This window comes from Sinohyriopsis cumingii, chromosome 19 (assembly GCF_028554795.1).
Source record: "Sinohyriopsis cumingii isolate HCF-2022 chromosome 19, ASM2855479v2, whole genome shotgun sequence".
NCBI lineage: Eukaryota > Metazoa > Mollusca > Bivalvia > Unionida > Unionidae > Sinohyriopsis > Sinohyriopsis cumingii.
Window position 1 is genome coordinate 11,073,615 of NC_142979.1, and position 13,316 is coordinate 11,086,930.

At 36.4% G+C, this 13,316-nt stretch overlaps 1 protein-coding gene across 1 annotated transcript in view; it reads left to right on the forward strand.

Annotated features, from left to right (window-relative positions):
• The first annotated feature begins 13,129 nt into the window (after positions 1-13,129).
• LOC149775125 (uncharacterized) overlaps positions 13,130-13,316 on the forward strand; it is a 31,555-nt gene continuing 31,368 nt past the window's right edge. Inside the window, exon 1 of the mRNA XM_089943664.1 lies at positions 13,130-13,266. The gene's annotated coding sequence lies outside the window, so the exon portion shown is untranslated. The remainder of the gene's footprint in view (positions 13,267-13,316) is intronic.

The window sequence follows — 13,316 nt, forward strand, 5'->3', positions numbered from 1 at the left end:
TTTAGAAATAAAATGCCTTCGAAATTACAGGAAATAATATTCTAGTTTAGAACAAAGATTTAATAAAATACGTTGTTTGAAAATAACTTGCTATTAATTTGTAATATTTTACTCTTCAGCATATTTGCACTATTAGCAATTTATTTGGCCTTTAATTCTAAAATACGGAAATTATAGAATTGTGTGAAGTTGGTTAGTTCTAATTAAATAAAACATTTTTATTATATATTGTAAATGACTTGTTTAAAATTCATCTTCTATATCTAGTGTAGTTTCGTTTAATTTAATAAAGAATTGCTGCCGTAGACTTAGATCCTTGACTTCCTGTTTTCTAGTTCGATGGCAGTACATCTTCTTACATGTTAGCGATGTAACACATATATCGCTATAGTGACATATTAGCGATGTAACATCTATAACGCTAAAGTGAAATATTAGCAATGTAACACCGATATCGCAAGAGTGACATATTAGCGATGTAACACCTATAACGCTAACGTGACATATTAGTGATGTAACACCTATATCGCTAGAGTGACATATTAGCGATGTAACACCTATATCGCTAGAGTGACTCCGTGCTTAAGGAAGTCAGAATAGCATCTTCTTTCTCCCTCTCTTTCGATCTACGACCACAACAACATGGGAAGAAGAATCATTAACATTACTATTTTCATTCCTTCATGAAATATGCATACGAAAGAATTCTACGTAAACTGTGCAATTGCATATATTGCCGATAATTTGATTGAAACCAAATAATGGATATTTGTATGCAGTCAAATTATGTTAAACATTGTAAGGCACGGTTTATGTTATTAACATGCACGTTCGAACACGAGAGAGAGAGAGAGAGAGAGAGAGAGAGACTGTTAATACGTACCACAATTTTACAAGCAAAAGAAGGGAACTGAATTTATTTACAGAAAAATGAGCATGAAAAGTGTAAATATTGTGTTTTTATCCATGTTTAATATGTATGTCCAGATGATGATGCTACTTGCATATCCAAAATTCACACATAGCATTTTATTAGACCCTGATACATTGACTGTATTGATTGGATTATTCTGTTCAGACCAACAGTAATGAAGTGAGAGTGCGAGATTCGGATTTATCCAGAACTGGAAACTGGGGTGGGATGGGGGGAGGGGGCATGCGCATTGTTGCTAAGGGAGGTAATTATAAGTCTTAAGATCAGCAACTCCTTTGCAACTGTGAAATCGCCTGTAGCTTATGACCCCTTGATTGCCAGTTTATGGTGATAGCACTTAATTCAGTTTATCTCTGATTCGTCCCGGTTTGGAATTTCGTTCATATCTTCAGTGGCGGATGATTACATCACTGTTGTCTGTACTATTTTGTTGGTGGTATTCCTATATGCCATTCGGTGTTTGATGATTGGAGCGATAATTCATATTATTGTTGTAGCACTGTACATAGATAAAGGTGGCTGTACATACATTCTGGAGTAGTTAGATAAAACGATATTGATTATATTTTTAAATTTCGTTTCCTTTGTGGCCTCATTAAATAGCATGTTGCAGTTGTTGTATTTAAGCTTGTCACATACAGGTCATTCTCTCCCTCTCTCTCTCTCTCTCTCTCTCTCGTGAAAAATGACATATTTATTTTATCTAAAGTTTGTATTGTAAATAAAGACATGCTTTCAAGCAAATTACTGACCAAGCTATTGCACTGCTGTTGAAAATATCTCCAATTAACGCAAATCTTGCTCCAAGGAATATATCAATGTGTTGTCATGGACTAAAACTGTAGACGTATCCATGGCATGCGTCATTTTAATGACATCTTCTCGATGTCTCGAGGCTCTTAACGTGTGCTTGTTATTATCCGCTCATAATTTTTTTATTATTTTATCTTCTCTGTTACTGAACGGAACAACCGTGCACTGATCTTATTTCTGTTATTAATGCATGAGTTGGTCGCGTATAGTGTTGATGGATATAGTTAAAATATCTTTTACAGAACAGTACTAATTAGAGACCGCTGGTATCACTTCTGGTAGCCACATACTACTGATAAAATAGGAATTATGGCAACGAATATTATGACATGAATCCGTCGAAGAGGTCATTGCTCAAAAGTTCAAATAAAAACAATGCTGCATAATCCTTCAAACGACACACACACCAGCATGTCGCAAAATAAACCTTCGCTCATGATATGCAAGCATTTTGGGGCTGGAGTGCATACAATTTGTTTGTCATAAGCTCTATTGATTTGTCAAGGCAAATAATTATAATTCTTGTTTTGATTTGTTATAGCTTTACAAAAAATGGACTTTTTCAACCTCGCTTGTGTACTCTTTTTTCATATAATCAAGCATGTTAAGGCGACAAAAAAAATAGTGCAGACAAACTGTAACTTGCACCCTATTCTGTTGTAGCTTGTCCGCAAGTTATCTGTTTTGTGGCTGCTTGAAATAAAGGAACGGTATTTTGTTCCGGATAGCATTTATTGTGCAAGTAGAGGCATTTAAATAGAGATATCCCAAATTAATGACGACTTTAAGAACCAATGAAAACAGTCAGCCTGCATTATTTCGACTGCAAGTATTTCGCTTAGCTCCTAACCAAAAGAAAAATGCTGCAGTTATACTGATGGGTTTATCAAAAGTATTTGACAATTTATCCCACAAACTCATTATTCTTAAACTAGCAGCATGCGAGCCATCAGATTCGGCAGTAAACATTATGATATATTATTTCTCAAAGAGAAGATCATATGTCTAAATAAGTAAATCCAACTAGTTGATGGGTAAATATCTATAAAAGGGTACCACGGGAATTAATTCTCCGACCCATACTTTTTAATATCTTTATTCTTTTCTATAAATAGGTATGACCTATACAACTATGCCAATTACAACCTAAGTAAGTGCACACGCTTACTAAAGCATTATCAGAAGATGTAATTTGGAAACGGATTGTACAATTTTGATTAGGTGGTTTACCATATATTAAATGAAAGCAAACCCTAATAAGTTCCAGGCTATTGTACTTGAAAAGAAAACTATATCTTGCGGCTTTCCCATCCATCGATGATAATTTACCATGTGAAGACTCTTTAAAACTAGTAGGAGTCTATGGCTGTGAACTACTTTTTTATCATGGAAAACTTCAACTACCGTCCCCATACCTGGTATTTAAGTAGTTTCACCATTATAAACATTGGCATCTATATATTGGGACATTATGTAGATAAAAATTAAAACCCCTAAATAAAACAAATTTAAATGAAAATTAAAAATAAGGTTAGTTTCTTTCAGGAGCATCAATTTGGGATATCAAATTTTTAACAGAAAGCTTTCTTGTGTAAAACTTTTTTATTTCTTTATGAGTGGGGGTGTTTTGTATGTTTAATGTGCATTGTATGTTGGATTTTTCTCTAGTTTACTTGGCAAATATCTTCTGATGATTTCTTTGCTGGTTTTGTTTTCGTTTCTTTCAATCCTTTCCGTAAAATTACTCCGGATTGAATGAGTTTTCCTTTGAGTTATGGTTAAACATAAACGTGGAGAAGAAAAAAAAACTTCTGCGCAACAGCTATGTTGCTTGTATGCACATGCTAATCAGAATTGTGTATGTGTGTTCATGTCTACAGTGTGGCAGTTTATAGTGATGTCTAGCACTGGGGCATCATGCCGCAGACATGTAGCATGATGTCCCACCGTCACATTCTCCTGACATCAGGCCGACAAGTCCTAACACTAACCTCTTAATGCTGAGCGCCAAGCGAGGCAGCTGTTAGTACCATTTTTATAAACCTTTGGTAAGACTCGGCCGAGGCTCGAAACCCACGACCTCCAAGGCGGACGCTCTTACCAGAATGCCTCTGGACCGGTCCCAAGAATACAAGGTGAACATTAAAAAAAGAACTAACAGTAATATATATACACCAGGGGAAGCAACTTGTATCAGCTTAATCCTGAAACCAAACTCATTCAATCATGCTTTATATTTCCTTGCAACGCGAGAAGGTTGGGACAAGAAGCCAAAACCGCGCGTCTCAGTCCCACATTAGTGTAACTCGCTGAACTTGTATGAATATAAAATATGTTCTTGTTGATCACATTTTATTTGTTACAATCGCATAGGAAACTCGTTTTGTCCTGCAACCTTTCTCAACAATTTATATTAAGTTTCAAATATCTTATGACATAAACAAATTTGCTCATTAATCAGTACACAATTTGCATGCAAGTGTGTACTCAAAGTGAGGTTGGAATGTGCCAAACTTATTGCATGGAATGATTAAAAAAATATTTAAATAATATCTAAATAAATATTTGTATTACGGAAAAACATCACTGCAGACCTCAGGGGGAAACATCAACATATAAATAAAAGCCTTTCCATTTTCGGACAAGGGGGGGGGGGGGGCTTCCCAAAGGCTTGCTAGCTAATATAGCAGGGAGTCTACGAGAAACAAGTAATGATTTAATGTATACTCCTCATAGGATGATAATCAACAGACCAGTCGTGAAATATAAATGCAGTACAATTCAAGGCTGTATGATCTCGTAGCTTGATAACAATATAAGTCAATGTTAGACATGGATAGCGTCGACTTTCTTGTGAGATATTTCCACACAAAAGATGTAAAACTCCGATTAGGAATGTTTGATTTAAAACTATCTGCCAGTCAAGGTAATCGTAAAGATTACGTACCTTGAGGTAGCTTTAATAGAACCGCCCCAAACCCCAACCCAAATACGGAAGAATTGCGGATAGCAACTTAAGTCCATGAATTTAATAGAAACGTTATAAATGTCCGTCATCTGATCAGCTGTGTGACAAGCTGGCCCAGCTTGAATATACGATGTGCACAACGACCTAGCTCTACTCCTTCACGGGCAGTTTTCTACGATATATGTACCGTAGATAGCAAACGAGGGGTACAATCATGTGCAAGAATGAGTGGTTAAGAACAGCAAGACAAATATCCTGTGGGACGTCGGCATCGACTACAGAAAAGATCAAGGGAGGTTTGGCATTGTAGCATGGAGATAAATAAGATGTATTTAACAAAGACAGCAGTCGGAGAAGAACAAGGCTGACTGGCAATATACTCAGACATGGGTAATAAATCAGGAACAATAACTCCAAACAGACCGCATAAAGAATATTAATCATACCTTTCAAAACACTCAAGCCGGGGCTGGTTCCAAAAAGCCTTACTTGCCCTATTTGCCCTGGAACTACTGACGAATCTTAATGAAGAGTAAAACAAGAGGAAAAGGGTGCAATCTCTGAAAATAAAAACCACACACTCGCCAGCAAGCAAATCCTGTCAAAATGTTACAGAGCGTAATAATAATAATAATAATAATAAATATAATAATAGCAATGATGAATGCAGCTCTTATGATCACCTAACATATATTTTCATAGCGTTTGCTTTCAAAACCTTTTTGTTAGTCACACATTTGGCGTGAAATCGATTGACAGTTGAGCTAAACAAGTAAATTATTGTATTCCAACACATTTACGTTTGTTTGTATCCCCCTACCGATTTTAGAAACGCAAAGTTTCGTGGAAATACACAAAACTGAGTTGTCATAGAGGGAGTCCTTAACTCTGTCAACTTTTTGGCGTTTCAACCTTACGGAAGCTCTCTATGTAAAAAGTAGACAGACTGCTTACTGTCCTTTTCTGGTTTCTAGAACAGTCCATTTCAGTAAAACTGTCTGATCTGCATCCAATATTTGCAATGTCTAGTCTGATATTTATAAAAACAGATTGAACCAATAAAACTGAAAAGTTCTTGTATGCATGTGTTCAACGAGATGTAGCCAGGATCGACCCTAGAATATATGTCATCAGTTTCGCCTTAGGTGAATCATACAGTCGCCCCCACCACCACCACCACTAACTTCTCCTCAGTTTGGCGCCTCATTTAACTTGGGTCCCTAGGCAACCGCTCTATGGTCGGGCCACCCCAGATGTAACGCCACGATTTAGAGATTATTCAGACTATCAAAGATGGTGAACTACATCATGTATGTTGCTTGAAAACAGACTCTCCATACACATAAGGCGACCGTGTTTCTAAAGACACTCACGTTAGATTCTAAACGCAACAAACAGTGTTTAGGACTCTATGGCGACAAACAGATTATAAATTATAAATTGAAGAATGGAATTACTCATTTTTGTGCATCTTATATCCCTGATGCTTTTTGTATTTTAAAAAAAGCTCGTTAGTTGGAACAAACAATCTGCAGGGTGTGCAAATACTATAGTTACCAAATAGAAATGAAGGCTTGTTTACCAGGAGTTTCCTTTGTGTCATTTCCACATAACTCCGTAGTGTCACGTAGCTTCATTGCTAAGCTTAACAACTTTCGCGTTTTACGCGCCATGTCAGTGACGTCACGAGAACGCATACTGCTCTCCACTAAAGCAAGTAAATAACGCCACTGTTTGAAGGCTTAGCCTCATTATGACTTTCAATTTTGGTCATTTTTGCGTTGATTTGTATGTGTATTAATAAAAATGTAACAACCGCAGTGTAATAATTACTATCTAAAGTCTTAAAATCTCTATATTTTCCTTCGCCTTTTGAGAATCTATTTAGGTATTCTCAACTGATGCTTTTCAAAAAGAAACTGGCTGACAATTGACAATAGCGTATCGAGAGAAGCGAGAGCTCCATCGAGGGGGACAGTTTGTTCAGTCCACTGCGATCGTCTTCCAACTTGCTATTTCATATTAAAAATATCAATGTCCGGTGTTATTCCTGTGACAGATACAAAGACATGGATCCAAAAAGTCTGTTAAGTTTTACTCTGAAACACTCCAACTTATCAATGTCGATTTGTAAACACCTTTAATACAACAGATATCAAATGGAAATATGCAAACAGTTTTAATACAACAGATATAAAATGGAAATTTGCAAACAGTTTTAATACAACAGATATCAAATGGAAATATGCAAACAGTTTTAATACAACAGATATCAAATGGAAATATGCAAACAGTTTTAAAGAACAGATATCAAATGGAAATATGCAAACAGTTTTGATACAACAGATATCAAATGGAAATATGCAAACAGTTTTAATACAACATATATCAAATGGAAATTTGCTCCACATCTTCCTTTCTGATTAATTATGGCGGAAATTCCTTCGAACGGCAGATGCCATAAATTCTGATCTCTGACATCTGTACGAGTTAATTACAAAGACGCGGTTCATATTGATGTGTTTCGGATTGATTTCCTGCGACAGACTTCTATCTTATTGACATTTGTAAATGACGGCAACAAGCTAAGCAGTCATGTTCTTTTCGATATAATATTTTATGGGTTGGGGGCATGCAGTTTGAATGAATTAACATTGTGTTGGTTTTCCCATTCAAATCCGATCCAAAATTTCCTTATTTTTTTACACAATCTATTCTATAACTCCTATTTCTCTTAATCTAACAAAATAACAAGTTTCCATATTTTATTTTACACATACCTCATTGAAATACATACATACTCGACTCATCACAGTGTGTGTGTGTGTGTGTGTGTGTGTGTGTGTGAACAATACACATACTCTACTCATCACCGGTGGCCATGTCAACAATACACATACTCTACTCACCACCGGTGGCCATGTCACCAATACACAATACACATAATCTACTCATCACCAGTGACCATGTCAACAATTCGCAATACACATACTCTACTCGTCACCAGTGGTCATGTCAACAATACGCAATACACAGTGGTCATGTCAATAATAAACAATACACATACTCTACTCATCACCGGTGGCCATGTCACCAATACACAATGCACATACTCTACTCGTCACCGGTGGCCATGTAACCAATTCACAATACACATTCTCTACTCATCACGGGTGGCCGTGTCAACAATACGCAATACACATACTCTATTCATCACCGGTGGCCATTTCAACAATACATACACATACTCTATTAATCACCGGTGGCCATTTCAACAATACATACACATACTCTACTCATCACCGGTGGCCATGTCAACAATACGCAATACACATACTCTACTCATCACCAGTGTGTGTGTGTGTGTGTGTGTGTGTGTGTGTGTGTGTGTGTGTGTGTGTGTCAACAACACATAATGTACATACTCTACGCATTACTAGTGGGCATGTCAGCAATATATAATACACATACTATACGCATTATTACATATACTCTACGCATTAGCTCTCTGTGTGTATGTGTGTGTGTGTGTGTGTGTGTGTGTGTCAACAACACATAATGTACATACTAAACGCATTACTAGTGGCCATGTCAATAATGCATATACTCTACGCATTAACAGTGTGTGTGTGTGTGTGTGTGTGTGTGTGTGTGTGTGTGTGTGAACAACACATAATGTACATACTCTACGCATTACTAGCGGCCATGTCAAATGTAAAAGAATTACATCTTGATACAATGTTGTTTAAACGTTTTCATCACTTGGATACCAGCTGGGAAGTGATGTTTGTTTACATTTTAAACGCCTGCGCATGTTCAAGTAGAAAATAAAGAGAAGAAAACAGGACGATGTCGTGTAGAATTTTCTTGTTAAAACATATCCAAATGAATATTTACAAGCCAGTTCGCATGTTAGAAAGATGCCGAATCTACGTTTCCTTAGACAATACATGCTAAACTTATTACTTTTCAGTACTTTCTTGTAATAAATGAAAACAATAATAATGGGAATAATTGTCAATGAATGAGCTTTCTGTAACAAATTGTATAGGTAACTATAATTCTGTTAAATTTTCCCTGAAGTTTTCTTGGAAGCAGAGTGTGTGTATTCAGAAAGTAGGATGAAAGAAATTGGTCCAAACCCTATGTTCCATTTGAAAGGTAAGGGAAAATAAAGTTCACTTGCCCTATGCCTGCAGTTTAAATCTATTAATATGCCCCATACAACATTTTTTAAAAACCCAAACTAAAAAGTAAATTATCATATTTGAAAGTGCACAGTATATATCTATGCTTAACACCAGATATATACATGAGGATTTTTCAGAGGGATGTACATCTTTCAAAAAACCGCTACATGCCTACTTCATTTGTTAAAGTATAAATTTAAAAAGAAATTGAAAATAATGTGTGACGACCTCGATATATTCCTACACTGTATCAAACTCGTTCGTTCGCTCACTAAGAAGAAAACGCGTATGTAGTTTTGTCTATGTATCACTGCTGTACAATATAGAGGATGCATTTATTTTTGGTTTTTAGGGACTTTGTCAATAACCTTGCGAGTCACGTGCCCTTGAGATACCTTCTGATCACTAAAATCAGAGAAATGTGTGCATCCTGTTCGTGGTTTTTTTTTTTCTTCTTCTTTTTTCTTTGTGTTTTTAATTTTAATTTATTTATTTGTTTATAACTAGATGTGTGTACACTTACCCACCCCAACCACCCCTCACAATTAATTCGCATAAACACGTTTATGCTATCAAGTATTCAGATGTTATGAACCATGCAGTTACAATGATTAGTCTATATACATGAAGATTGATCGACGGAATAAAACTCCTGGTCGATTTAAAATAAAAAATCAGTCTGACCGGACTGTGCTTTTGGTGTCGTTCAATTCCGTTATCTAAAGGATGGTGGTGTGTCAGGTATTCTCTCTCTCTCTCTCGTAAATCAGTTCAATCTAAGAATGTAGACATTTTCAGTGTTTTACAATGTATTCATTTGCTTGGTTGTAGAAATTTGCAATTTTGTCATTTTAACTGATTGAAGAGATTGTGGATAATGTAGCAAAAAGTTGAAAATAGTCATTTGTATGTGTTTTGGGAGTTTTAGCGTAGCTTTAACAATGTAAGTCATATCAGTCCGATGCCTGCAGTGTGGCAATGAAAAAAATCTTTAAAGATAGACTGAGAGTTAAAGGGATAGACAAGTATTTTTATTGAAAGTATATTTGAGTAGGCAGAGATTTCAATAAATGTTGTTACTTTTATTTTATTTTTTAATCTTTTTATCTTTTGCGACTTTCCTTCTTCTTATTATTATTATTAACAACATCAACAACAATTGCAAAAACTATTAGGTCAACCACAACAACATCAACAACAATTGCAACAACTATCAGGTCAACCACAACAACATCAACAACAATTGCAACAACTATTAGGTCAACCACAACAACATCAACAACAATTGCAACAACTATCAGGTCAACCACAACAACATCAACAACAATTGCAACAACTATTAGGTCAACCACAACAACATCAGCGACAACATCAAGGACGAGCATTACTGATGTAAATGCAGATTACCCTGACATCGTTTATACTGACACACTTTTCAACAGACGTGCCAGAAGTTCCTATTAAAGTCTACTTGGCGTGTTTCTTATTGTATGTACCTATTTACATAGGTTCTTTATAGCTTTCGTACCTACATTTCGAAGGTTATTGCAAGAGGCACACTGGCCAACTCATACGGATATATTGTATAAAATTTCTTGTTTTGCTTTTTTGACTCAAACCATTTAATTTCAGTATACATGCTGACCTACTTTCAGTATAGACATGAGTTCTTATATACTTTCTAACGAAAAGTAATTAATCTAATTTGTTTCTTATGTGGTTTCTTCTCTGTGTTTGATAGTGGTGCTGGGGTAGGGGTAACCGGTAGATATTTTCCAAGGGTATTGTGGATGTTAGTTTTTCTGCATGAATCTCATTCACAATAAAGATAGGTAAAACGTAGACAGCACCTTGACTGAAAAGCAATATTCAATAAATATCGAAGGAAGAGGAAACAACTTACACAGAATGATGTCCCACTCAGTCACATTATCCTGACACCAGGCCAACCAGTCCTAACACTATCCTCTTAATACTGTACGCCAAGCGAGGCATCCGTTAGTACCATTTTTATAAGTTTTTGGTATAACCCGGCCGGTGTTCGAACCCACGACCTTGCTACATACATACATACATACATACATACATACATACATACATACATACATACATACATACATATTTATATACTTCAACCGACTTTAAAGGCTTCTCTCGAACAGGACCATTAATGCGTTTAATATCCAAACCCCTCCGGTTGCCTAGTGGTTAGAGTGTCCGCCTCGGATGCGAGAGGTCGTGGGACTCGTCGGCCTGGTGTCAGGATAATTTGACTGACTGCGGCATGATGCCACACTGCAGACATCGTAGCGATATGACTGAAAAATGGTTAAAGCTAAGTTAAAAATCCAAATCACACACACACACACACACACACAGACACACGCGCGCAATATCCAAACGAAGTAATCTATTCGGCGACAATAGCCCACCTTTGGCTTCAGTATACATGTACATACATGTGGAATACACCATTAGCTGCGCTTTCGATCAGCTACGTAATGCGATGATTCCCGTTACCAATGATTGTCAGCAAGTGTAAAGCTCGTCTTTTGTAAGGTTATATAAAGATGTATATGCAATCTTATGTGTGCGAACATTCGTGCGTTCGTATGTGTGCCTGTGTGTGTGCATGTGTGTGTGTGAGAGAGAGAGAGAGAGAGAGAGAGAACAGCATCAATCTTAGGGGATACATTATATATGATAGTCACCTTTTACATAGTTTTTATTGTGTTATGGCTTGATTTTTCTCTCCTACTATGTTGCCACAATCATTACTAATGATAATACCGTTACTATTGCTACTACATAAACTATACTACTACTACTAATTATAAAAGGATACTAACAGTCCTACCACTTATAACACCACTACTACCACCATTACATCAGAATTACGACCGACACTACTAGTAATGCACCATTATCACTGTTGCTACTGCTTCCCACTCTTTGACGGATTCTTATTGTGTCATGCAATTAAAAATTGATACAGTTGTTAAGTTGCTACTATTATAACAACAAGGCCTACAATAACGTTGACAAAGTTAATATTTTCTTATTTGAGAATAATGTTTATTTTTCAAAGATTGGCAGTGTAAGTATATTATGCATTAATTAACTAATTAAATGGAAAACTATCATGCAAAGACATTACCCAACTGATCTGCTTAAGGAGGCATGGACTGGTTCCAGGAATTTCACCATTGTCGCCAATAAAAGACCGCTCTTAATTTGTCAAAACAGTCAATGACCCTTTCCCACTAACGTGTTATTTGGAATATTTAACAACCCTTCCTTATCGTAATTAAGCTGTGATCCCTTCCTTGACGTGTGCGCTTTGTTATTCGCACTGTAATCGGATATAACCTGAACAGAAACGCGTTACAGGTTTGGAACGTTTGTATAAAACTCAATTTTTAAAACCCTTTTAGCGCCATGGAAATTATCCTTTTTTTTCCAGTACGTTTCCATGAGGTACATGTACATCACTACATGGCATATATGTGGATAAAACCAACCAATTTACCTACGTATCTACCAAAAAGCTATCAGCATGCCTTGGATGCACAAGTACGTGACTACCAACTAATATCTACCCACCCACCTATCTACCTATATAGGTATCCAGCTACCTATTAATACCTACACACCTACGTATATTCGTCCGTGCGTATCAACAACATACGCGAACTGCGATAGCTCAGTTGGTTTAGCGTCTGATTCGTCGTAGGTTCAAGGTTCGTAGGTTCGATATCCTCCCAGGGCTGTCTGGGTGTGTTTTTGGGAAAGTCACTTAACGTAATATGTCAAATGTGCCGTTTAAACCAACAGCAACCTATCCACTTCCTATCCAAGGAACTAGCAAGAAACACACAGACAAGTATACAGTTATTAATAGTTAATATGCAGACTATGCCAGAAAGGAGAATTCGAATAAATGCCATTGAAACATGCTGAGGCGATGTTTTCGCAGTAAAAATCAATCTTTTACAACAATTCTCAATTCACCCGTAAAATTGTCACAGGAATAACAATTAGGATCTAAGACAAACTACATTACCCAAACAAGCTATTCAGGCAGAGAAAGGGTTGAAAGGTAAACCTTTTTGTGGGCAGGGAAGAGTTGGTTATGAATGTGGCCCCTGGTGTGTGGCGAGTCATATCAAGTGTACCGCACTTCAATACAATATTAGGAAACACAAAGCTATGAGACAGTATATAATTTTATTGTCTCTTGAATAACTTCAAGTTAGAAAGCTTATGTTAACCATAAAAAAAAAATAGAAATTGGAAAAAATCTTCTCAAATTCTGCCAAATGTTCACACTAAAAGTAGGATGCACAGCATTGTTTATAAAGGTAAGTGTTTATTTCACTGTTTTAAGCAGTATTCTTTTTGTAATATCGGA